Source organism: Haliotis cracherodii, unplaced genomic scaffold (assembly GCF_022045235.1).
Source record: "Haliotis cracherodii isolate W230 unplaced genomic scaffold, xgHalCrac1.p SCAF_1, whole genome shotgun sequence".
Taxonomy (NCBI): Eukaryota; Metazoa; Mollusca; class Gastropoda; order Lepetellida; family Haliotidae; genus Haliotis; species Haliotis cracherodii.
In genome coordinates, this window is record NW_027266264.1 from 60,234,910 (window position 1) to 60,256,087 (window position 21,178).

At 37.8% G+C, this 21,178-nt stretch overlaps 15 non-coding genes across 15 annotated transcripts; all 15 read left to right on the forward strand.

Annotated features, from left to right (window-relative positions):
- Positions 1-3,653: 3,653 nt before the first annotated feature.
- Trnar-ccu (transfer RNA arginine (anticodon CCU)) lies at positions 3,654-3,744 on the forward strand. Its single transcript is given in 2 exon segments — positions 3,654-3,690; positions 3,709-3,744. It is a non-coding gene; the product is annotated as a tRNA-Arg (tRNA).
- A 552-nt stretch (positions 3,745-4,296) lies between these two features.
- Positions 4,297-4,387, forward strand: Trnar-ccu (transfer RNA arginine (anticodon CCU)). The gene is given in 2 exon segments: positions 4,297-4,333; positions 4,352-4,387. It is a non-coding gene; the product is annotated as a tRNA-Arg (tRNA).
- Positions 4,388-4,940: 553 nt separating this feature from the next.
- On the forward strand, positions 4,941-5,031 carry Trnar-ccu (transfer RNA arginine (anticodon CCU)). Its single transcript is given in 2 exon segments — positions 4,941-4,977; positions 4,996-5,031. It is a non-coding gene; the product is annotated as a tRNA-Arg (tRNA).
- Positions 5,032-5,262: 231 nt separating this feature from the next.
- Positions 5,263-5,353, forward strand: Trnar-ccu (transfer RNA arginine (anticodon CCU)). The gene is given in 2 exon segments: positions 5,263-5,299; positions 5,318-5,353. It is a non-coding gene; the product is annotated as a tRNA-Arg (tRNA).
- A 793-nt stretch (positions 5,354-6,146) lies between these two features.
- On the forward strand, positions 6,147-6,237 carry Trnar-ccu (transfer RNA arginine (anticodon CCU)). The gene is given in 2 exon segments: positions 6,147-6,183; positions 6,202-6,237. It is a non-coding gene; the product is annotated as a tRNA-Arg (tRNA).
- A 551-nt stretch (positions 6,238-6,788) lies between these two features.
- Positions 6,789-6,879, forward strand: Trnar-ccu (transfer RNA arginine (anticodon CCU)). The gene is given in 2 exon segments: positions 6,789-6,825; positions 6,844-6,879. It is a non-coding gene; the product is annotated as a tRNA-Arg (tRNA).
- An 875-nt stretch (positions 6,880-7,754) lies between these two features.
- Positions 7,755-7,845, forward strand: Trnar-ccu (transfer RNA arginine (anticodon CCU)). Its single transcript is given in 2 exon segments — positions 7,755-7,791; positions 7,810-7,845. It is a non-coding gene; the product is annotated as a tRNA-Arg (tRNA).
- A 470-nt stretch (positions 7,846-8,315) lies between these two features.
- On the forward strand, positions 8,316-8,406 carry Trnar-ccu (transfer RNA arginine (anticodon CCU)). The gene is given in 2 exon segments: positions 8,316-8,352; positions 8,371-8,406. It is a non-coding gene; the product is annotated as a tRNA-Arg (tRNA).
- Positions 8,407-8,637: 231 nt separating this feature from the next.
- On the forward strand, positions 8,638-8,728 carry Trnar-ccu (transfer RNA arginine (anticodon CCU)). The gene is given in 2 exon segments: positions 8,638-8,674; positions 8,693-8,728. It is a non-coding gene; the product is annotated as a tRNA-Arg (tRNA).
- A 6,736-nt stretch (positions 8,729-15,464) lies between these two features.
- Positions 15,465-15,555, forward strand: Trnar-ccu (transfer RNA arginine (anticodon CCU)). The gene is given in 2 exon segments: positions 15,465-15,501; positions 15,520-15,555. It is a non-coding gene; the product is annotated as a tRNA-Arg (tRNA).
- An 872-nt stretch (positions 15,556-16,427) lies between these two features.
- Trnar-ccu (transfer RNA arginine (anticodon CCU)) lies at positions 16,428-16,518 on the forward strand. Its single transcript is given in 2 exon segments — positions 16,428-16,464; positions 16,483-16,518. It is a non-coding gene; the product is annotated as a tRNA-Arg (tRNA).
- Positions 16,519-17,390: 872 nt separating this feature from the next.
- Positions 17,391-17,481, forward strand: Trnar-ccu (transfer RNA arginine (anticodon CCU)). The gene is given in 2 exon segments: positions 17,391-17,427; positions 17,446-17,481. It is a non-coding gene; the product is annotated as a tRNA-Arg (tRNA).
- A 551-nt stretch (positions 17,482-18,032) lies between these two features.
- On the forward strand, positions 18,033-18,123 carry Trnar-ccu (transfer RNA arginine (anticodon CCU)). The gene is given in 2 exon segments: positions 18,033-18,069; positions 18,088-18,123. It is a non-coding gene; the product is annotated as a tRNA-Arg (tRNA).
- Positions 18,124-18,996: 873 nt separating this feature from the next.
- Trnar-ccu (transfer RNA arginine (anticodon CCU)) lies at positions 18,997-19,087 on the forward strand. Its single transcript is given in 2 exon segments — positions 18,997-19,033; positions 19,052-19,087. It is a non-coding gene; the product is annotated as a tRNA-Arg (tRNA).
- A 231-nt stretch (positions 19,088-19,318) lies between these two features.
- Trnar-ccu (transfer RNA arginine (anticodon CCU)) lies at positions 19,319-19,409 on the forward strand. The gene is given in 2 exon segments: positions 19,319-19,355; positions 19,374-19,409. It is a non-coding gene; the product is annotated as a tRNA-Arg (tRNA).
- Positions 19,410-21,178: the final 1,769 nt, after the last annotated feature.

Consider the following 21,178-nt stretch of genomic DNA (forward strand, 5'->3'; position numbering starts at 1 on the left):
ATTACAACATTCAAAATAAACTTAGAATTGAATATCAAAAATTAGCTTCAATACCGGGGTATCAATCTACACAACTATGTGATTTAGAAAATAAATTAGAAGAATATGACAACAACACCTGTAGGGGTGCTATCTTGAGATCAAAAGCACAGTTTACTCTTGAATCAGACAGATGCACTTCTTATTTCTTGAATTTGGAAAAGTCAAAACAGCAAGCTAATTCAATCAAAGAACTTATAACTGAAGATGGAACAACGATACGGAATACAGAGGACATTATAGACACAGCACAATCATTTTATGCCAAGTTATATACAGATGAGGGATTTGATCAAGTAAAAGAACAAGTAGTTGTAAACATGATTCAGAAATCGATTAATGATGAACAAAAAGTTAAATGCGATCTTCCAATTTCTGAAAAACAGTTGACAGAGGCACTGAAAGGAATGAAACATAACAAGACACCAGGTCCAGATGGTTTAACTGTTGAATTCTTCCTCAAGTTTTGGGAGATTTTATGTCCTCTTTTCCATCATGTTACACAGAGTATCTTTGAAGAGAAGGAATTATCTCGTTCTATGAAAACCAGTATTATCAGCTTATTCTATAAAAATAAAGGTGATAAAAGAGATTTAAAATGTTATAGACCTATTTCACTGATCAATGTTGACTGTAAATTAATATCACGCACATTGTCTCTTAGACTCAAGTCTGTAATGTCAGATATTATCTCCCCTGAACAATCCTGCTGTGTACCAGGGAGAGACATTGCACACAATTTACATTCGGTCAGGGATGTAGTTGATATAGTGGATAGTGAAGATAAAGATGCATTTTTAATTAAAGTAGATCAAGAGAAAGCTTTCGATAGAGTTTCACATAATTACTTATTGGATATTTTACAAAAATTCAATTTTGGGAATAATTTTATATCCTGGATTAGAATTTTGTATACAGACATTAAAAGTTCTGTCAAGTGTAATGGGCATTTAAGTCCATATTTCAAACTATCCCGTGGAGTAAGGCAAGGGGACCCGATGAGTTCCATGCTGTTTGTGCTTATTTCTGAACCATTAAATTTGTTAATAAAAGAGAACCCACATATTCAAGGCATAAACATTGGCAATGTTTCATCTTTAATATATCAACATGCCGATGACACTACTATTACAGTGTGCAACTCACAGTCAGTGGAAAATACTTTTGAAACAATTAAATATTATTGCGAAGCAACTCAAGCCAAGATCAATTTACAAAAGTCAGAGGTGTTACTTCTTGGTAAAGCCAAGTTCAATAAATGTAACATTAGTCTTCCCGTGAAAGTTAAAAAAGATTGTGTTGAACTTCTGGGAATATATCTTGGCTCTGACTTGGCCACTTGTGAGACACTAAATTGGACGAAAAAGATAAATAAAATTCAAACTCTACTTAATTCGTGGATTCAACGTCAACTCACACTGCAGGGCAGAGCCACGGTTTTAAACATCCTCATTGCCTCTAGATTATGGTACTCTTTTACAGTGTTACCAGTGCCACACTGGGTAGAAGTAGCTTTTTCCAAAATGTTTTCAAAATTCTTATGGGTAAATAAAAAGCCAAAAATAGCAGCTGTGACATGCATGGGCAAATGTACAGAAGGTGGTTTAAATATACCCAATTTGTGCCTTAAAAAGTATGCTTTAAGATTGAAACTGTTAAAAGCTTTCTTAGATTATAAATTAGACTCATTATGGAAAGCAACTATGTCTTTCTTCTTTTCAAAATATTTAAATATGGGATTACAATCAAACATACTATGTTTAAAGTTTGACAAAAAAGATATGTTGCATGTAAATCCTTTTTATGCTGAGTTGTTGCTTGCCTGGGAGGACATCTGTGGTGGTAAGAGAAGCAAACCTACCACTTTACCGGATATAATGTGTCAGCCTTTATTCAACAACCCTCTAATTTTGTATATGAATAAAACTTTGTTGTTTAAATCATTCATTGACGGTGGGATCACTTGCATAAAAGATATTTGCTATGAAGTTATACCACAATTTTTGTCACCTGATAGTATTGTTGAAATTGTACAAGGAACAATACCTGATGTTGATGTGGCCACAATCAAGAATGGTTATGCTGTTATTTTATATGCGCTTCCAACAGATTGGAAACAGATCATATTGTCTGATGCTGTCATAAATCTTCCTTGTAAAGAAATACTTTGTCCTATAGCGAACGAAGATGTATCCGTGCAGCTGTTTACGGTGAAATATTGTTATGAAATTTTCAGAACAAAATATTTTAAAAAACCAGTTGCAATGAATTGGTGGAATAATATATCTCTTGACATCAACTGGAAAGATGTTTGGGTTAATGTGTATCAAAATGACAAATCAGCCGAATGTATACAACTAGATTTTAAGATTGCCCATAACATTATTTACACATATGACAGACTCAGCCAATTTGGTTTGACAGACACAGATATTTGTCCAGTTTGTCAAAATGAAAAAGAAGATGTGCTGCACTTGTTCATCTTCTGTAAAGAGTTATCGTTCTTACAATCACTATTTGTTGATATCCTCACTGATGTGTGTCAAGATACTGGGTTCACTCTTGGACAATTCTCGCTGTGGTTATTGTTTGGGTTTCTTCCTGAGAGAAGTGTGTCGGCAAAACCATTGTTAGATATATTGTTATCAATTTATCGGTTGGCAGTATTTAAGAGAAGAGTTGTTATAAGCCTAGGTACAGTCTCTTTTCACATAAACACATTTTTCAAATCCTTGGTAAAGAGACATCTCACATTTCTTTTGTATCATTACACAAAAAAGAAAAGATTGCATGTCTTTATTCAAAAATACATAATGTCTAATGACCTCATCGAGTTAGATGGGAATGACATTCTTCTGAAACATCCTCTTGATTAACTCAATTATAAGTTACTTATTCTATTTCATTTCACATGAACGCTTTTTTACAAATCTTTCATAAAGTGTCATTGTGGTTTAATGCTGGTTGACTATTGAAAAATGAATCAATTACAAAGTTATTTATTCAACACTGCATTAAAACATGAGGTTTTTTTTTTCAAATTTTGTTTAAAAATAAAAAATAAAAATAAAAATGTAGGACTCATTCTACCTAAAAATGAGAATGGTCTGATCCCCATACACCTATTTCTGTCTTTAAAGATGTGTGTACATAATCAAATGTAAAAATCTATTTCTCATATTTCTGTCTTTAGAATTCAAATGTTAACCACTGCCACCCAACTTCTGTGATACCCTTTTTATCTTTGTGGTGGCAGTGTCAGCACTGTCTGCGTTTGTATTATATTCCTGTGAATAAATTTTATCAAGAAAAAAGGCACCGGCCTCCTAAACAAAGACAGTGTTGATAGCCGGGGATTGCGGGTTCGAGTCCCGTCGTGGGTAGTACATTTTTGAAAGTCTTTTCTTAAACTGACCTTGACAAACGGTAGACACTTTAAAAAATGACACTCATATTTGCCTTATATTTAACACAAATGGATTTGTAATCGCTTTCTTTAACGGGCAGCAGTGTAGAGAAAACATATTGTGTCTCCAGTCATCCAGAAATTCGGGTGTTGCACTGTTTAGAAGAGTTTGTTATCCCAAATGTAGAAAACAGCTTGTATTTGTCAAGCCCACGTGGCCCAATGGATAAGGCACCGGCCTCCTACTCAAAGTCAGTGTTGATAGCCGGGGATTGCGGGTTCGAGTCCCGTCGTGGGTAGTATATTTTTGAAAGTCTTTTCTTAAATTGACCTTGACAAACGGTATACACTGTAAGAAAATGACACTCACATTTGCTGAATATTTAACATAAATGGATTTGTAATCGCTGTTTTTAACCCGCAGCAGTGTAGAGAAAACATATTGTGTCTCCAGTCATCCAGAAATTCGGGTGTTGCACTGTTTAGAAGAGTTTGTTATCCCAAATGTAGAAAACAGCTTGTATTTGTCAAGCCCACGTGGCACAATGGATAAGGCACCGGCCTCCTATGCAAAGACAGTGTTTATAGGAGGAGATTGCGGATTCGAGTCCCGTGGGTAGTACATTTTTACAAGTCTTTTCTTAAATTGACCTTGACAAACAGTAGACACTGTAAGAAAATAGCACTCACATTTGTTTCATATTTAACAGAAATAGATTTGTAATCGCTTTCTTTAACGCGCACCAGTGTAGAGAAAACATACTGTGTTTCGAAGAATCAAAAAATTCGGGTGTTGCACTGTTTAGAAGAGTTTGTTATCCCAAACGTAGAACACAGCTGGTATTTGTCAAGCCCACGTGGCCCAATGGATAAGGCACCGGCCTCCTAAACAAAGATAGTGTTGATAGCCGGGGATTGCGGGTTCGAGTCCCGTCGTGGGTAGTAAATTTTTGAAAGTCTTTTCTTAAATTGACCTTGACAAACGGTAGACACTTTAAAAAATGACACTCACATTTGCTGAATATTTAACACAAATAGATTTGTAATCGCTTTCTTTAACGCGCACCAGTGTAGAGAAAACATACTGTGTTTCGAAGAATCAAAAAATTCGGGTGTTGCACTGTTTAGAAGAGTTTGTTATCCCAACTGTAGAAAACAGCTTGTATTTGTCAAGCCCACGTGCCCCAATGGATAAGGCACCGGCCTCCTAAGCAAAGTCAGTGTTGATAGCCGGGAATTGCAGGTTCGAGTCCCGTCGTGGGTAGTATATTTTTGAAAGTCTTTTCTTAAATTGACCTTGACAAACGGTAGACACTGTAAGAAATGACACTCACATTTGCTTAATATTTAACACAAATAGATTTGTAATCGCTTTCTTTAACGCGCACCAGTGTAGAGAAAACATACTGTATCTCCAGTCATCAAGAAATTCGGGTGTTGCACTGTTTAGAAGAGTTTGTTATCCCAACTGTAGAAATCAGCTGGTATTTGTCAAGCCCACGTGGCCCAATGGATAAGGCACCGGCCTCCTAAACAAAGATAGTGTTGATAGCCGGGGATTGCGGGTTCGAGTCCCGTCGTGGGTAGTAAATTTTTGAAAGTCTTTTCTTAAATTGACCTTGACAAACGGTAGACACTTTAAAAAATGACACTCACATTTGCTGAATATTTAACACAAATAGATTTGTAATCGCTTTCTTTAACGCGCACCAGTGTAGAGAAAACATACTGTGTTTCGAAGAATAAAAAAATTCGGGTGTTGCACTGTTTAGAAGAGTTTGTTATCCCAACTGTAGAAAACAGCTTGTATTTGTCAAGCCCACGTGGCCCAATGGATAAGGCACCGGCCTCCTAAGCAAAGTCAGTGTTGATAGCCGGGGATTGCGGGTTCGAGTCCCGTCGTGGGTAGTATATTTTTGAAAGTCTTTTCTTAAATTGACCTTGACAAACGGTAGACACTGTAAGAAATGACACTCGCATTTGCTGAATATTTAACACAAATAGATTTGTAATCGCTTTCCTTAACGCACACCAGTGTAGAGAAAACATATTGTATCTCCAGTAATCAAGAAATTCGGGTGTTGCACTGTTTGAACAAAGACAGTGTTGATAGCCGGGGATTGCGGGTTCGAGTCCCGTCGTGGGTAGTACATTTTTGAAAGTCTTTTCTTAAACTGACCTTGACAAACGGTAGACACTTTAAAAAATGACACTCACATTTGCTTTATATTTAACACAAATAGATTTGTAATCGCTTTCTTTAACGCGCACCAGTGTAGAGAAAACATACTGTGTTTCGAAGAATCAAGAAATTCGGGTGTTGCACTGTTTAGAAGAGTTTGTTATCCCAAACGTAGAAAACAGCTTGTATTTGTCAAGGCAACGTGGCCCAATGGATAAGGCACCGGCCTCCTACTCAAAGTCAGTGTTGATAGCCGGGGATTGCGGGTTCGAGTCCCGTCGTGGATAGTATATTTTTGAAAGTCTTTTCTTAAATTGACCTTGACAAACGGTAGACACTGTAAGAAAATGGCACTCACATTTGCTTCATATTTAACATAAATGGATTTGTAATCGCTCTCTTTAACGCGCACCAGTGTAGAGAAAACATATTGTGTCTCCAGTCATCCAGAAATTCGGGTGTTGCACTGTTTAGAAGAGTTTGTAATCCCAAATGTAGAAAACAGCTTGTATTTGCCAAGCCCACGTGGCCCAATGGATAAGGCACCGGCCTCCTAAACAAAGACAGTGTTGATAGCCGGGGATTGCGGGTTCGAGTCCCGTCGTGGGTAGTACATTTTTGAAAGTCTTTTCTTAAACTGACCTTGACAAACGGTAGACACTTTAAAAAATGACACTCATATTTGCCTTATATTTAACACAAATGGATTTGTAATCGCTTTCTTTAACGGGCAGCAGTGTAGAGAAAACATATTGTGTCTCCAGTCATCCAGAAATTCGGGTGTTGCACTGTTTAGAAGAGTTTGTTATCCCAAATGTAGAAAACAGCTTGTATTTGTCAAGCCCACGTGGCACAATGGATAAGGCACCGGCCTCCTATGCAAAGACAGTGTTTATAGGAGGAGATTGCGGATTCGAGTCCCGTGGGTAGTACATTTTTACAAGTCTTTTCTTAAATTGACCTTGACAAACAGTAGACACTGTAAGAAAATAGCACTCACATTTGTTTCATATTTAACAGAAATAGATTTGTAATCGCTTTCTTTAACGCGCACCAGTGTAGAGAAAACATACTGTGTTTCGAAGAATCAAAAAATTCGGGTGTTGCACTGTTTAGAAGAGTTTGTTATCCCAAACGTAGAACACAGCTGGTATTTGTCAAGCCCACGTGGCCCAATGGATAAGGCACCGGCCTCCTAAACAAAGATAGTGTTGATAGCCGGGGATTGCGGGTTCGAGTCCCGTCGTGGGTAGTAAATTTTTGAAAGTCTTTTCTTAAATTGACCTTGACAAACGGTAGACACTTTAAAAAATGACACTCACATTTGCTGAATATTTAACACAAATAGATTTGTAATCGCTTTCTTTAACGCGCACCAGTGTAGAGAAAACATACTGTGTTTCGAAGAATCAAAAAATTCGGGTGTTGCACTGTTTAGAAGAGTTTGTTATCCCAACTGTAGAAAACAGCTTGTATTTGTCAAGCCCACGTGGCCCAATGGATAAGGCACCGGCCTCCTAAGCAAAGTCAGTGTTGATAGCCGGGAATTGCAGGTTCGAGTCCCGTCGTGGGTAGTATATTTTTGAAAGTCTTTTCTTAAACTGACCTTGACAAACGGTAGACACTGTAAGAAATGACACTCACATTTGCTTAATATTTAACACAAATAGATTTGTAATCGCTTTCTTTAACGCGCACCAGTGTAGAGAAAACATACTGTATCTCCAGTCATCAAGAAATTCGGGTGTTGCACTGTTTAGAAGAGTTTGTTATCCCAACTGTAGAAATCAGCTGGTATTTGTCAAGCCCACGTGGCCCAATGGATAAGGCACCGGCCTCCTAAACAAAGATAGTGTTGATAGCCGGGGATTGCAGGTTCGAGTCCCGTCGTGGGTAGTAAATTTTTGAAAGTCTTTTCTTAAATTGACCTTGACAAACGGTAGACACTTTAAAAAATGACACTCACATTTGCTGAATATTTAACACAAATAGATTTGTAATCGCTTTCTTTAACGCGCACCAGTGTAGAGAAAACATACTGTGTTTCGAAGAATAAAAAAATTCGGGTGTTGCACTGTTTAGAAGAGTTTGTTATCCCAACTGTAGAAAACAGCTTGTATTTGACAAGCCCACGTGGCCCAATGGATAAGGCACCGGCCTCCTAAGCAAAGTCAGTGTTGATAGCCGGGGATTGCGGGTTCGAGTCCCGTCGTGGGTAGTATATTTTTGAAAGTCTTTTCTTAAATTGACCTTGACAAACGGTAGACACTGTAAGAAATGACACTCACATTTGCTGAATATTTAACACAAATAGATTTGTAATCGCTTTCCTTAACGCACACCAGTGTAGAGAAAACATATTGTATCTCCAGTAATCAAGAAATTTGGGTGTTGCACTGTTTGAACAAAGACAGTGTTGATAGCCGGGGATTGCGGGTTCGAGTCCCGTCGTGGGTAGTACATTTTTGAAAGTCTTTTCTTAAACTGACCTTGACAAACGGTAGACACTTTAAAAAATGACACTCACATTTGCTTTATATTTAACACAAATAGATTTGTAATCGCTTTCTTTAACGCGCACCAGTGTAGAGAAAACATACTGTGTCTCCAGTCATCCAGAAATTCGGGTGTTGCACTGTTTAGAAGAGTTTGTTATCCCAACTGTAGAAATCAGCTGGTATTTGTCAAGCCCACGTGGCCCAATGGATAAGGCACCGGCCTCCTAAACAAAGATAGTGTTGATAGCCGGGGATTGCGGGTTCGAGTCCCGTCGTGGGTAGTAAATTTTTGAAAGTCTTTTCTTAAATTGACCTTGACAAACGGTAGACACTTTAAAAAATGACACTCACATTTGCTGAATATTTAACACAAATAGATTTGTAATCGCTTTCTTTAACGCGCACCAGTGTAGAGAAAACATACTGTGTTTCGAAGAATCAAAAAATTCGGGTGTTGCACTGTTTAGAAGAGTTTGTTATCCCAACTGTAGAAAACAGCTTGTATTTGACAAGCCCACGTGGCCCAATGGATAAGGCACCGGCCTCCTAAGCAAAGTCAGTGTTGATAGCCGGGGATTGCGGGTTCGAGTCCCGTCGTGGGTAGTATATTTTTGAAAGTCTTTTCTTAAATTGACCTTGACAAACGGTAGACACTTTAAAAAATGACACTCACATTTGCTGAATATTTAACACAAATAGATTTGTAATCGCTTTCTTTAACGCGCACCAGTGTAGAGAAAACATACTGTGTTTCGAAGAATCAAGAAATTCGGGTGTTGCACTGTTTAGAAGAGTTTGTTATCCCAAATGTAGAAAACAGCTGTTATTTGCCAAGCCCACGTGGCCCAATGGATAAGGCACCGGCCTCAGACAACGTGGAAGGATATTGCAAGTGCTCTGCTATTTATTGTAAGTACTTCTATCTTTGTGGAAATATTTGACTGTTGTTATGAAGGTGTGTTCATATATGTTTCAAGATTACATCTGAACGAGTAATTGGAGAAAATAGAAACTATGAGCCACCAGGCTGGGGGGCAAAGGCCACCCCCTAGTCAGGTCATCAACAACAATGGCCGCCATCGTGTTTATCAAAAAGAAAACATTGTTAGGGTTCATTATGACAACCAGATTCGCCCTAAAGCATTTGAGCTTTGCAAGGTGTTGGAGCAGGAACTTGGAGACAATACTGTGTACTGCTGTACACCTAGAAATAACAATTATTATGAAATTACTCTAGCGGAAAATGCACTAGTAAAATCACTTGGAGAGTCTGTTGTTGTTGATAATCAAATATACAAACTTTCGCCTCTCGTGAATAACAGAGTTGTAGTTTCATTTATGAACTTGCCCAGCTATACCACAGATGAGGAAATTAGAAACGTCCTACATGCGTTTGGAATAATTGAAGCGGATACCATCCACAGGAGGAAAATCCATGGCACTAATTGGGAAGATGGTACAAGATATACACAAGTAAAATTTCCAACAGGGATCCGCAGTCTTCCCTATAGCGTCAAATTCAGGACACATGAAGGTTTTGATTTTTTCAGAGTTATTCACAATGAGCAAATCAAAGTATGCTACCACTGCCTTTCAGACCAACACGAAAAAAAGATGTGTCCAAACATTGTATGCAGGAACTGCGGGAACCAAGGACATCTTCAAAATAACTGTCGTGTTCCAAAATGTCATAGATGTAAACTGAAACCGGTAGAGTGTGATTGCTATGGGTATGATGATGTTTCTGATGACATTGATAACGATAATCATGATGATCATGATAAGGATGAGGAAAATGACGTTGACATTGGCATCATGGACACAGAGACGGATGCAACTCTAGCAAGGTGGCCTATTCGTGATGAATTATCAATTGAAGATGACAAAGATCAAGAAAGGGTGGATGGAATTGTAGATGTCCCCGAGGAAGACAACGAGGAAAGGTCACAAGATAAATATGTGACCAATTTTGTGACTGACTCAAACAATGAAACACAAAATATTGTCAATGAACTACTATTTGAAATCGTTGACAGAAGTTTACATGTTGGCAAATGTAGTTCTGATGCCAAAAAACATGTATCTCCTTGTAGTGCTCACTTAGTGAATGATGTAACAGACACACTGTTAGATATTGTACAGAAAGTTAATCTTAAACATCATGACAATAGTGAGGTTGTAGATGTTCATGATGGCATGGCAGTCTCGAATGAGATCAATCACAATGTTCTTTCACAGCCATACCGTGGGGATGGTGCCCCAGGAAGCGTGAAAGGGAAATGGAAAATATCCAAGCCCGATGAAGAGGTAATTAGGGCACATGTTGGGGGAAGAGCCCCTAGAAAAAAGAATGTTATTAAATCTCGAAAAGGGAAAAAATATAGATGAAACACATGTTGAAGTATAATATGCATCTCTCATTGCTCATCATGTTCAGTATATGGTCATGGAATGTCAATGGTTTGAGAGATGTTGGTAAATTTGAAAAAGTGATGTCACTTATAAATAGTTCACATGTTGATATAGCATTCTTACAGGAAACGTTTTGGGACCGAACATTTGTTGAAAACTATCAACATATGTGGGCCGGGAAAATTTTATTTAGTAACTCAACCAACATAAATCGCAGGGGTGTAGCTATATTAGTATCCAAAAATTTTCAACATGAAGTTAGAATGATAGCACACGATTCTGAAGGCAGACTATTAAAAGCAGAAATTGATGTGGATGATAAAAAATATTATTTACTCAATGTTTATGCTCCTAATGGTTTAGAAGAAAAGTTAACATTTTACAAAGAGCTAGAAGGATGGTTAGAACCAAGTAATATGTTTGTAGGGGGAGATTTTAATGATATAGTAGATCCTGTTTTGGATAAAGGCATTAACAATAAAACATTCAATCTAAGAAGTAGTGACACTCTTATTTCCATAATTCAAAAATATTGTATGGTTGATGTATAGAGACACAAAAATTATGATAAAAAGGAGTTCTCCAGAACCCAAACAGTAAATGGTGTTTTAAAACAATCCAGAATTGACTTTTTTCTCTTATCCAGACATCTTTTACATAGTGTTATACATTGTTATATCAAATACTGTAAAATGAGCGATCACAACATTGTTTCACTGAAGGTTGATCTCAGTAACATAGAAAAGGGTCCAGGAGTTTGGATTTTTAATAATCAGCTGTTAGAAGATGGTATCTTTTATAATAAAATTCGTCATATTATTGAGGAAGCAAAAGTATGTCCACTTTTAACATCAGAGCCACTTATGTGGTGGGACAACTTGAAATATCAATTTAAAAAGTTTTCAAAATCTTATTCAAGCAAAAAAAGTAGACTGGCAAAAAATGATTATTACAACATTCAAAATAAACTTAGAATTGAATATCAAAAATTAGCTTCAATACCGGGGTATCAATCTACACAACTATGTGATTTAGAAAATAAATTAGAAGAATATGACAACAACACCTGTAGGGGTGCTATCTTGAGATCAAAAGCACAGTTTACTCTTGAATCTGACAGATGCACTTCTTATTTCTTGAATTTGGAAAAGTCAAAACAGCAAGCTAATTCAATCAAAGAACTTATAACTGAAGATGGAACAACGATACGGAATACAGAGGACATTATAGACACAGCACAATCATTTTATGCCAAGTTATATACAGATGAGGGATTTGATCAAGTAAAAGAACAAGTAGTTGTAAACATGATTCAGAAATCGATTAATAATGAACAAAAAGTTAAATGCGATCTTCCAATTTCTGAAAAACAGTTGACAGAGGCACTGAAAGGAATGAAACATAACAAGACACCAGGTCCAGATGGTTTAACTGTTGAATTCTTCCTCAAGTTTTGGGAGATTTTATGTCCTCTTTTCCATCATGTTACACAGAGTATCTTTGAAGAGAAGGAATTATCTCGTTCTATGAAAACCAGTATTATCAGCTTATTCTATAAAAATAAAGGTGATAAAAGAGATTTAAAATGTTATAGACCTATTTCACTGATCAATGTTGACTGTAAATTAATATCACGCACATTGTCTCTTAGACTCAAGTCTGTAGTGTCAGATATTATCTCCCCTGAACAATCCTGCTGTGTACCAGGGAGAGACATTGCACACAATTTACATTCGGTCAGGGATGTAGTTGATATAGTGGATAGTGAAGATAAAGATGCATTTTTAATTAAAGTAGATCAAGAGAAAGCTTTCGATAGAGTTTCACATAATTACTTATTGGATATTTTACAAAAATTCAATTTTGGGAATAATTTTATATCCTGGATTAGAATTTTGTATACAGACATTAAAAGTTCTGTCAAGTGTAATGGGCATTTAAGTCCATATTTCAAACTATCCCGTGGAGTAAGGCAAGGGGACCCGATGAGTTCCATGCTGTTTGTGCTTATTTCTGAACCATTAAATTTGTTAATAAAAGAGAACCCACATATTCAAGGCATCAACATTGGCAATGTTTCATCTTTAATATATCAACATGCCGATGACACTACTATTACAGTGTGCAACTCACAGTCAGTGGAAAATACTTTTGAAACAATTAAATATTATTGCGAAGCAACTCAAGCCAAGATCAATTTACAAAAGTCGGAGGTGTTACTTCTTGGTAAAGCCAAGTTCAATAAATGTAACATTAGTCTTCCCGTGAAGGTTAAAAAAGATTGTGTTGAACTTCTGGGAATATATCTTGGCTCTGACTTGGCCACATGTGAGACACTAAATTGGACGAAAAGATAAATAAAATTCAAACTCTACTTAATTCATGGATTCAACGTCAACTCACACTGCAGGGCAGAGCCACGGTTTTAAACATCCTCATTGCCTCTAGATTATGGTACTCTTTTACAGTGTTACCAGTGCCACACTGGGTAGAAGTAGCCTTTTCCAAAATGTTTTCAAAATTCTTATGGGTAAATAAAAAGCCAAAAATAGCAGCTGTGACATGCATGGGCAAATGTACAGAAGGTGGTTTAAATATACCCAATTTGTGCCTTAAAAAGTATGCTTTAAGATTGAAACTGTTAAAAGCTTTCTTAGATTATAAATTAGACTCATTATGGAAAGCAACTATGTCTTTCTTCTTTTCAAAATATTTAAATATGGGATTACAATCAAACATACTATGTTTAAAGTTTGACAAAAAAGATATGTTGCATGTAAATCCTTTTTATGCTGAGTTGTTGCTTGCCTGGGAGGACATCTGTGGTGGTAAGAGAAGCAAACCTACCACTTTACAGGATATAATGTGTCAGCCTTTATTCAACAACCCTCTAATTTTGTATATGAACAAAACTTTGTTGTTTAAATCATTCATTGACGGTGGGATCACTTGCATAAAAGATATTTGCTATGAAGTTATACCACAATTTTTGTCACCTGATAGTATTGTTGAAATTGTACAAGGTACAATACCTGATGTTGATGTGGCCACAATCAAGAATGGTTATGCTGTTATTTTATATGCGCTTCCAACAGATTGGAAACAGATCATATTGTCTGATGCTGTCATAAATCCTCCTTGTAAAGAAATACTTTGTCCTATAGCGAACGAAGATGTATCCGTGCAGCTGTTTACGGTGAAATATTGTTATGAAATTTTCAGAACAAAATATTTTAAAAAACCAGTTGCAATGAATTGGTGGAATAATATATCTCTTGACATCAATTGGAAAGATGTTTGGGTTAATGTGTATCAAAATGACAAATCAGCCGAATGTATACAACTAGATTTTAAGATTGCCCATAACATTATTTACACATATGACAGACTCAGCCAATTTGGTTTGACAGACACAGATATTTGTCCAGTTTGTCAAAATGAAAAAGAAGATGTGCTGCACTTGTTCATCTTCTGTAAAGAGTTATCGTTCTTACAATCACTATTTGTTGATATCCTCACTGATGTGTGTCAAGATACTGGGTTCACTCTTGGACAATTCTCGCTGTGGTTATTGTTTGGGTTTCTTCCTGAGAGAAGTGTGTCGGCAAAACCATTGTTAGATATATTGTTATCAATTTATCGGTTGGCAGTATTTAAGAGAAGAGTTGTTATAAGCCTAGGTACAGTCTCTTTTCACATAAACACATTTTTCAAATCCTTGGTAAAGAGACATCTCACATTTCTTTTGTATCATTACACAAAAAAGAAAAGATTGCATGTCTTTATTCAAAAATACATAATGTCTAATGACCTCATCGAGTTAAATGGGAATGACATTCTTCTGAAACATCCTCTTGATTAACTCAATTATAAGTTACTTATACTATTTCATTTCACATGAAAGCTTTTTTCAAATCTTTCATAAAGTGTCATTGTAGTTTAATGCTGGTTGACTATTGAAAAATGAATCAATTACAAAGTTATTTACTCAACACTGCATTAAAACATGAGGGTTTTTTTCAAATTTTGTTTAAAAATAAAAAATAAAAATAAAAATGTAGGACTCATTCTACCTATAAATGAGAATGGTCTGATCCACATACACCTTTTTCTGTCTTTAAAGATGTGTGTACATAATCAAATGTAAAAATCTATTTCTCATATTTCTGTCTTTAGAATTCAAATGTTAACCACTGCCACCCAACTTCTGTGATACCCTTTTTATCTTTGTGGTGGCAGTGTCAGCACTGTCTGCGTTTGTATTATATTCCTGTGAATAAATTTTATCAAGAAAAAAAAAGAAAAAAGGCACCGGCCTCCTACACAAAGTCAGTGTTGATAGCCGGGGATTGCGGGTTCGAGTCCCGTCGTGTGTAGTATATTTTTGAAAGTCTTTTCTTAAATTGACCTTGACAAACGGTAGACACTATAAGAAATGACACTCACATTTGCTAAATATTTAACACAAATAGATTTGTAATCGTGGTTTTTAACGCGCACCAGTGTAGAGAAAACATATTGTGTCTCCAGTCATCCAGAAATTCGGGTGTTGCACTGTTTAGAAGAGTTTGTTATCCCAAATTTAGAAAACAGCTGGTATTTGTCAAGCCCACGTGGCACAATCGATCAGGCACCGGCCTCCTATGCAAAGACAGTGTTTATAGCAGGAGATTGCGGATTCGAGTCCCGTGGGTAGTACATTTTTACAAGTCTTTTCTTGAATTGACCTTGACAAACGGTAGACACTGTAAGAAAACAGCACTCACATTTGCTTCATATTTAACAGAAATAGATTTGTAATCGCTCTCTTTAACGCGCACCAGTGTAGAGAAAACATGTTGTATCTCGAGTCATCAAGAAATTCGGGTGTTGAACTGTTTAGAAGAGTTTGTTAGCCCAAACGTAGAAAACAGCTGTTATTTGTCAAGCCCACGTGGCCCAATGGATAAGGCACCGGCCTCCTACGCAAAGTCAGTGTTGATAGCCGGGGATTGCGGGTTCGAGTCCCGTCGTGGGTAGTACATTTTTACAAGTCTTTTCTTAAATTGACCTTGACAAACGGTAGACACTGTAAGAAAATAGCACTCACATTTGCTTCATATTTAACACACATGTATTTGTAATCGCTTTCCTTAACGCGCACCAGTGTAGAGAAAACATATTGTATCTCCAGTCATCAAGAAATTCGGCTGTTGCACTGTTTAGAAGAGTTTGTTATCCCAAATGTAGAAAACAGCTTGTATTTGTCAAGCCCACGTGGCACAATCGATCAGGCACCGGCCTCCTATGCAAAGACAGTGTTGATAGCAGGAGATTGCGGATTCGAGTCCCGTGGGTAGTATATTTTTTGAAAGTCTTTTCTTAAATTGACCTTGACAAACGGTAGACACTGTAAGAAATGACACTCACATTTGCTGAATATTTAACAGAAATAGATTTGTAATCGCTCTCTTTAACGGGCACCAGTGTAGAGAAAACATATTGTGTCTCCAGTCATCAAGAAATTCGGGTGTTGCACTGTTTAGAAGAGTTTGTTATCCCAAATGTAGAAAACAGCTTGTATTTGTCAAGCCCACGTGGCACAATCGATCAGGCACCGGCCTCCTATGCAAAGACAGTGTTGATAGCAGGAGATTGCGGATTCGAGTCCCGTGGGTAGTACATTTTTACAAGTCTTTTCTTGAATTGACCTTGACAAACGGTAGACACTGTAAGAAAACAGCACTCACATTTGCTTCATATTTAACAGAAATAGATTTGTAATCGCTCTCTTTAACGCGCACCAGTGTAGAGAAAACATGTTGTATCTCGAGTCATCAAGAAATTCGGGTGTTGAACTGTTTAGAAGAGTTTGTTAGCCCAAACGTAGAAAACAGCTGTTATTTGTCAAGCCCACGTGGCCCAATGGATAAGGCACCGGCCTCCTACGCAAAGTCAGTGTTGATAGCCGGGGATTGCGGGTTCGAGTCCCGTCGTGGGTAGTACATTTTTACAAGTCTTTTCTTAAATTGACCTTGACAAACGGTAGACACTGTAAGAAAATAGCACTCACATTTGCTTCATATTTAACACACATGTATTTGTAATCGCTTTCCTTAACGCGCACCAGTGTAGAGAAAACATATTGTATCTCCAGTCATCAAGAAATTCGGCTGTTGCACTGTTTAGAAGAGTTTGTTATCCCAAATGTAGAAAACAGCTTGTATTTGTCAAGCCCACGTGGCACAATCGATCAGGCACCGGCCTCCTATGCAAAGACAGTGTTGATAGCAGGAGATTGCGGATTCGAGTCCCGTGGGTAGTATATTTTTTGAAAGTCTTTTCTTAAATTGACCTTGACAAACGGTAGACACTGTAAGAAATGACACTCACATTTGCTGAATATTTAACAGAAATAGATTTGTAATCGCTCTCTTTAACGGGCACCAGTGTAGAGAAAACATATTGTGTCTCCAGTCATCAAGAAATTCGGGTGTTGCACTGTTTAGAAGAGTTTGTTATCCCAAATGTAGAAAACAGCTTGTATTTGTCAAGCCCACGTGGCACAATCGATCAGGCACCGGCCTCCTATGCAAAGACAGTGTTGATAGCAGGAGATTGCGGATTCGAGTCCCGTGGGTAGTACATTTTTACAAGTCTTTTCTTCAATTGACCTTGACAAACGGTAGACACTGTAAGAAAATAGCACTCACATTTGCTTCATATTTAACAGAAATGGATTTGTAATCGCTGTTTTTAACGCGCACCAGTGTAGAGAAAACATGTTGTATCTCGAGTCATTAAGAAATTCGGGTGTTGCACTGTTTAGAAGAGTTTGTTATCCCAAACGTAGAACACAGCAGGTATTTGTCAAGCCCACGTGGCCCAATGGATAAGGCACCGGCCTCCTACGCAAAGTCAGTGTTGATAGCCGGGGATTGCGGGTTCGAGTCCCGTCGTGGGTAGTATATTTTTACAAGTCTTTTCTTGAATTGACCTTGACAAACGGTAGACACTGTAAGAAATGACACTCACATTTGCTTCATATTTAACACACATGTATTTGTAATCGCTTTCCTTAACGCGCACCAGTGTAGAGAAAACATATTGTATCTCCAGTCATCAAGAAATTCGGGTGTTGCACTGTTTAGAAGAGTTTGTTATCCCAAATGTAGAAAACAGCTGGTATTTGTCAAGCCCACGTGGCACAATCGATCAGGCACCGGCCTCCTATGCAAAGACAGTGTTTATAGCAGGAGATTGCGGATTCGAGTCCCGTGGGTAGTACATTTTTACAAGTCTTTTCTTCAATTGACCTTGACAAACGGTAGACACTGTAAGAAAACGGCACTCACATTTGCTTTATATTTAACACAAATAGATTTGTAATCGCTGTTTTTAACGCGCACCAGTGTAGAGAAAACATGTTGTATCTCGAGTCATCAAGAAATTCGGGTGTTGAACTGTTTAGAAGAGTTTGTTAGCCCAAACGTAGAAAACAGCTGTTATTTGTCAAGCCCACGTGGCCCAATGGATAAGGCACCGGCCTCCTACGCAAAGTCAGTGTTGATAGCCGGGGATTGCGGGTTCGAGTCCCGTCGTGGGTAGTACATTTTTACAAGTCTTTTCTTAAATTGACCTTGACAAACGGTAGACACTGTAAGAAAATAGCACTCACATTTGCTTCATATTGAACAGAAATAGATTTGTAATCGCTCTCTTTAACGCGCACCAGTGTAGAGAAAACATATTGTATCTCCAGTCATCAAGAAATTCGGGTGTTGAACTTTTTAGAAGAGTTTGTTATCCCAAACGTAGAAAACAGCTGGTATTTGTCAAGCCCACGTGGCCCAATGGATAAGGCACCGGCCTCCTATGCAAAGACAGTGTTTATAGGAGGAGATTGCGGATTCGAGTCCCGTGGGTAGTACATTTTTACAAGTCTTTTCTTAAATTGACCTTGACAAACGGTAGACACTGTAAGAAATGACACTCACATTTGCTGAATATTTAACATAAATGGATTTGTAATCGCTGTTTTTAACGCGCACCAGTGTAGAGAAAACATATTGTGTCTCCAGTCATCCAGAAATTCGGGTGTTGCACTGTTTAGAAGAGCTTGTTATCCCAAATGTAGAAAACAGCTTGTATTTGTCAAGCCCACGTGGCACAATCGATCAGGCACCGGCCTCCTATGCAAAGACAGTGTTTATAGCAGGAGATTGCGGGTTCGAGTCCCTTCGTGGGTAGTTTATTTTTACAAGTCTTTTCTTAAATTGACCTTGACAAACGGTACACACTTTAAAAAATGACACTCATATTTGCCTTATATTTAACACAAACGGATTTGCAATCGCTTTCTTTAACGGGCACTAGTGTAGAGAAAACATATTGTGTTTCCAGTCTTCAAGAAATTCGGGTGTTGCACTGTTAAGAAGAGTTTGTTCTCCCAAACGTAGAAAACAGCTGTTATTTGTCAAGCCCACGTGGCCCAATGGATAAGGCACCGGCCTCCTACGCAAAGTCAGTGTTGATAGCCGGGGATTGCGGGTTCGAGTCCCGTCGTGGGTAGCATATTTTTGAAAGTCTTTTCTTAAATTGACCTTGACAAACGGTAGACACTGTCAGAAATGACACTCACATTTGCTGAATATTTAACATAAATGGATTTGTAATCGCTGTTTTTAACGCGCACCAGTGTAGAGAAAACATATTGTATCTCCAGTCATCAAGAAATTCGGGTGTTGAACTGTGTAGAAGAGTTTGTTATCCCAAATGTAGAAAACAGCTTGTATTTGCCAAGCCCACGTGGCCCAATGGATAAGGCACCGGCCTCCTAAACAAAGACAGTGTTGATAGCCGGGGATTGCGGGTTCGAGTCCCGTCGTGGGTAGTATATTTTTGAAAGTCTTTTCTTAAATTCACCTTGACAAACGGTAGACACTGTAAGAAATGACACTCACATTTGCTGAATATTTAACATAAATGGATTTGTAATCGCTCTTTTTAACGCGCACCAGTGTAGAGAAAACATATTGTGTCTCCAGTCATCCAGAAATTCGGGTGTTGAACTGTTTAGAAGAGTTTGTTATCCCAAATTTAGAAAAAAGCTTGTATTTGTCAAGCCCACGTGGCACAATCGATCAGGCACCGGCCTGCTATGCAAAGACAGTGTTTATAGCAGGAGATTGCGGATTCGAGTCCCGTGGGTAGTACATTTTTACAAGTCTTTTCTTCAATTGACCTTGACAAACGGTAGACACTGTAAGAAAATAGCACTCACATTTGCTTCATATTTAACAGAAATGGATTTGTAATCGCTGTTTTTAACGCGCACCAGTGTAGAGAAAACATGTTGTATCTCGAGTCATCAAGAAATTCGGGTGTTGCACTGTTTAGAAGAGTTTGTTATCCCAAACGTAGAACACAGCAGGTATTTGTCAAGCCCACGTGGCCCAATGGATAAGGCACCGGCCTCCTATGGGTTGAGTCACAACGTGGAAGGATATTGCAAGTGCTCTGCTATTTATTGTAAGTACTTCTATCTTTGTGGAAATATTTGACTGTTGTTATGAAGGTTTGTTCATATATGTTTCAAGATTACATCTGAACGAGTAATTGGAGAAAATAGAAACTATGAGCCACCAGGCTGGGGGGCAAAGGCCACCCCCTAGTCAGGTCATCAACAACAATGGCCGCCATCGTGTTTATCAAAAAGAAAACATTGTTCGGGTTCATTATGACAACCAGATTCGCCCTAAAGCATTTGAGCTTTGCAAGGTGTTGGAGCAGGAACTTGGAGACAATACTGTGTACTGCTGTACACCTAGAAATAACAATTATTTTGAAATTACTCTAGCGGAAAATGCGCTAGTAAAATCACTTGGAGAGTCTGTTGTAGTTGATAATCAAATATACAAACTTTCGCCTCTCGTGAATAACAGAGTTGTAGTTTCTTTTATGAACTTGCCCAGCTATACCACAGATGAGGAAATTAGAAACGTCCTACATGCGTTTGGAATAATTGAAGTGGATACCATCCACAGGAGGAAAATCCATGGCACTAATTGGGAAGATGGTACAAGATATACACAAGTAAAATTTCCAACAGGGATCCGCAGTCTTCCCTATAGCGTCAAATTCAGGACACATGAAGGTTTTGATTTTTTCAGAGTTATTCACAATGAGCAAATCAAAGTATGCTACCACTGCCTTTCAGACCAACACGAAAAAAAGATGTGTCCAAACATTGTATGCAGGAACTGCGGGAACCAAGGACATCTTCAAAATAACTGTCGTGTTCCAAAATGTCATAGATGTAAACTGAAACCGGTAGAGTGTGATTGCTATGGGTATGATGATGTTTCTGATGACATTGATAACGATAATCATGATGATCATGATAAGGATGAGGAAAATGACGTTGAAATTGGCATCATGGACACAGAGACGGATGCAACTCTAGCAAGGTGGCCTATTCGTGATGAATTATCAATTGAAGATGACAAAGATCAAGAAAGGGTGGATGGAATTGTAGATGTCCCCGAGGAAGACAACGAGGAAAGGTCACAAGATAAATATGTAACCAATTTTGTGACTGACTCAAACAATGAAACACAAAATATTGTCAATGAACTACTATTTGAAATCGTTGACAGAAGT